General features: G+C 53.0%; 1 pseudogene; it reads right to left on the bottom strand.

Moving 5' to 3' along the window:
* Positions 1-2,220: 2,220 nt before the first annotated feature.
* Positions 2,221-2,318, bottom strand: LOC147705779 (U6 spliceosomal RNA; annotated as a pseudogene).
* Positions 2,319-4,738: the final 2,420 nt, after the last annotated feature.

The following is a 4,738-nucleotide window of genomic DNA, read 5'->3' as shown; positions in this document are numbered from 1 at the left end:
CCGTAACAGGGATGCCTCTCAAGACCCTCTGAAAGGCAACAGAGAAGTCGCCGCACAGAAACAAGACAGGGAAGCCCGCAGGAACAGAGACACATACCGGGACCCCCCAAGAAGGCCCAAACAACAACGAGCCCCCAGAGCGCCAGCCCGAACAACAGACAAGCCGGCCACCAAGGACCCCAACGGGGCCCCCAACCCAAGGACAGGCATCCAAGGACAACAAGAGGAGTGAGGAAAGCAGAAATGCACCCCCCACACCAGGTCAGGAGAGCAAAGCCACCAGACCAGGGGAGAGACGAACCAGAGCCTCGCAAACAGCAAGACAAAGGACCCAACAAGACATCAGAAGAAACACCAAGGACACGAGGTGCACAAGAGCCCAAGGAACCACAGCCGAGGAGGCAACCACCATCTGCCGGACACAAAACCAACCCCGAGCCCGGGCAGGAGGGAGACCCAGTAGGACCCTGCAGAAGATCCAACAGGACAGAGAACAGATCCGGATATATGGAACGCCCCACGAAATGCGTGTCATCCTAGCGCAGGGGCCATGTCAACCCCCTCCAGCAACGCTCAGCAGAAAGCATACGAGCCGCTGAAGCGAGCACTGAGAAACAGCCCCCAGCAAAGCGTCAAACCGGACCCGAGGAACTGAAGCCCCCGAACAGGAACCAGACGAGGAACGGCCAGACCCAAAACGACCCCAGAAACCGGAACCAGGCCAGCAAACCCCCACAGCAGGAGCCAGCACCGTGGAAAAAACCAGAGGAGCATGAGAGAGACCGAAAGGAAACACCTGAAAACAGGAAACGGAACTCAACCACCGCAAACCTCTGAGCAGCCGGATGGAGGGGAACGAGAAAAACAGGCGACTCCCACACCCAGGGAAGCCAAAATTACCCACCAAGAAGAGGGGAAAACCGGGCTGCAAGGGGCTCAACCGAAAGGGACACAGCCGCACCAACCCGACCAAAGCCCCGGGAGGCAGAACCGAACAGAAAGACCAACGGGAGCCAGGACCTGGAACAGAGAGAAAGAGGACCCCCGGCCCCACTCCATCACCGAAACCAGCACCACAGAGCGTAGCGACAAAAAATTGTCCGACGCCAAAGAAGAATGGCCTAAAAGGGGGACAGCCCGGAATGGAAACCGGCAACCAAGAATGACGACCAACAGGAATCACCATTCTCAAAGCAGACCGGACCAATGACACCAAAGGATATAGGCGACCCACAAGCAGGTCAACATCAGGAGTGGAACACATAACCTGAAGAGGAAGAGATGCAACCACCAGGCCACGGAGACTCCACCCGGGCACAACACATCCGACCGACATTCAGGGGCAGCAGCAGGCGCCGCAGAGGCAGGGAACCAAACGCAGTGCAAAAAATGCAGGCATAGGACCAAGGCACTAGGGGAATGGCAAAGCACCAAACGCAGGCCAGAGAGAAATCTCACAAGCCCCCGCCGCCCCGGTAGCCGAGGACAAGGCCCAACCATCCGGGACCGGAAGGAGGGACCCCTAAGAAAGCACAGACCGAAAAAGAGCAAGCACACACCCCAAAAAGGAGAAGCAGCATACGAACTCTTGAGAGCGGAATCCACCAACCGCCCAACCCGGACCTCCAGGGAAGAAGCCTCCGAAGACCGAGGGAGAAGGCGCAAAAAAGAAGAAAAATGGAGGATACCAGGTGACAAAGACCGCCAGGCGAAATCGTGTCCCCAGAAAGAGAGGAACACCCCGCATGGCAATGCCAAGCCACACCGCAGCCAGTACAGCCAACAGGACAGCACGAAATGGCCGGTAAAAAATGGGAATAAACCCCACCGGAGCAAATGAATCAGGGAGAAAGACCCAGCAACAAAACGCTAGAAATCTCACGGACCATCCCCGAATGTATACCCTAACAGGGAAAAAAAACGTCCACGATCCCACCAACAAGAGATGATGGCATAGCCGCATGCACCAGCAGCGCAGACAGCGCAAAACAGTCCAAGAAAAACTGCAAAAGATGCTACGTGGACAAAGAGAATGCAAATTTCCAAAGCACAGCATGAAAATGAACATCCCAAGTCACATTGACAGCATAGGCAGGACTTGAACCCTCAGCACATGATAGCCCGTGACACCAGAGGCATATGACATACCAATGAGCAACAGCTCCGTGGATGCACCAGAGAGGAAGTCCCCCTCAAACACGGCGAGTAAAGGAGTAAACCCCATATATGGAACGCTTCACGAATATGCATGTGCAGGGACCATGCTAATCTACTCAGCAACGTTCCAAGCCTAGTATATGCGCTGCCGAAGCGAGCACCAGGAAAACACCCAACACACATTGGTGGTGGAATTGAAAGGAAGTGCCCAGCAACCTCCAGGAAACACTGCCCCAAAAAGCAATCTCATATGTGAGAACAGAAATTAAACAAAAAGGGCAGCCCTGCAGTCTCCACCCACAGCCACATATGAAGAACATGGCCGCAGGGGCCGGCCACTGCACTAAAGCACCAGCGCCGGAACGACCTGGGGCCAGAACACCAGGAGGGCTCCCCGCCCCAGCCCAGCACATGAACGGGGAGCATCCTGACCCCAGAACAGGAGCGTGGCCGGCCGGAGGACCGGAGCGGCCGCGCCGGTAAAAACATGAAGACCATAAACAGAAGCATTTAAAAATGCAAAAGAAACACTCACGGCACCGCCAAAACACCCAGAAGCAAACAGGAACAGAGGCAGGAACCGGGAGCACCAGCGTTCCGACAGCCGTCGGAGCAGAAAAAAAACAGGCATGGCGGTGGGTGGGAGGGGCTTATGTCACCTTCGACCTTTGGATTTCTGGCGTTTTGATTGGCTGGGTGGAGGCAGGACTGCCTCACGTGGTAAGGACTGGGACGGGGAGGACCCATGAGGGGGTAATGGGCTCCTCCTACCATGTGATGAAGGGCCCAGCTGAAACACATTTACGCATAGGCACCAGGACAATCCTTGCCACCGACTGCTGGTACCAGAATGCACCTCAATGCGTTAAAATGTGCTTCAGTGGGAAAGTCCAATGGAATTTCGGGGGATAAACGTCCTCGGGTCCCCTACTTCCAAGCCTGCTATTTCCACGTTGCCATGGCTTGAAACACGAGGCAATGCAAGCGTCTCTCCGGGCAGTCCCAGTCCACCATCTGGCAGCAACTCCTTTGACAGACGCAGGTAAGCAGGCGGGCTGTGCAATTCCGATCCCTCGGATATGTAAATCAGTTTCCTGCATACCAGTGTTGTGCACAGCCCAGATAGGAAGGGTCCCTTAAAGCGCGCCACAGGCTGCGCGCATAAAACATCCAACAACTCCTCTTCCCCATCAGAAAGAGTAAGGGACACAGCGGGGTACTTCAGGGCGTTTATTGTGAAGGTACGGCATGACCGGTTTCGGCGTTCTGCCTTCTTCAAAATGCCTCAGTCCAACACAAACGTTCCCAATCAGTCTCTATAATGGGCTCCTCCTACCATGTGATGAAGGGCCCAGCTGAAACACATTTACGCATAGGCACAAGGACAATCCTTGCCACCGACTGCTGGTACCAGAATGCACCTCAATGCGTTAAAATGTGCTTCAGTGGGAAAGTCCAATGGAATTTCGGGGGATAAACGTCCTCGGGTCCCCTACTTCCAAGCCTGCTATTTCCACGTTGCCATGGCTTGAAACACGAGGCAATGCAAGCGTCTCTCCGGGCAGTCCCAGTCCACCATCTGGCAGCAGCTCCTTTGACAGACGCAGGTAAGCAGGCGGGCTGTGCAATTCCGATCCCTCGGATATGTAAATCAGTTTCCTGCATGCCAGTGTTGTGCACAGCCCAGATAGGAAGGGTCCCTTAAAGCGCGCCACAGGCTGCGCGCATAAAACATCCAACAACTCCTCTTCCCCATCAGAAAGAGTAAGGGACACAGCGGGGTACTTCAGGACGTTTATTGTGAAGGTACGGCATGACCGGTTTCGGCGTTCTGCCTTCTTCAAAATGCCTCAGTCCAACACACACGTTCCCAATCAGTCTCTATAATGAGATCCTCCTACCATGTGATGAAGGGCCCAGCTGAAACACATTTACGCATAGGCACCAGGACAATCCTTGCCACTGACTGCTATATATATAATAACAGAAAGGAAAAGTAGAGAAAAAGCCCGGCTTGAGTTCTCCGTTTCCTGTTTTCCTCTTAGGGAATACTACATACATTGAGTCATGCACTGAGAAAAAAACACTTTGCATCTTGAATGTCCATGCAAATCCTTTTTATTGCGCGTTCTTTTTACGGACACTTGAAACAGTTCATCTTCAGTTTGTATGGTAATTGTATGGTGCTGAAATTTCTAACTGGTCCTACTCAAGAGAGACTTTATCGAACATCCAACTTACAAGTAAGCAAATGAAATGTAAACCAATAAACTTTCAGGGGGACACCATTGTATGGTGCTGCCCCACTTGTAATTTTGCTACTTGCATTAATCATGATGGCGCTCAAAAACATCACGCTAGGCTCGCAAGCTCTCTACCCACTCACAATTGTGAGCTATGGGATTCCGTCCTTACATGTGTATTACTGAACACTAGGGGCCAGATGTAGGTGGCCATTTACCGACCGGTATCTGCCGATTTGGGCCGTTACCGACCGGTAAATGGTCATTTGTGATGTAGGTGCCCTATTTTACCGATTCGGTAAATTTACCGAATCAGTAAAATACCGAATCAGTATTTT

This window comes from Lissotriton vulgaris, chromosome 7 (assembly GCF_964263255.1).
Source record: "Lissotriton vulgaris chromosome 7, aLisVul1.2, whole genome shotgun sequence".
Classification (NCBI taxonomy): Eukaryota; Metazoa; Chordata; class Amphibia; order Caudata; family Salamandridae; genus Lissotriton; species Lissotriton vulgaris.
This window is presented reverse-complemented; position numbering and strand designations above follow the sequence as displayed.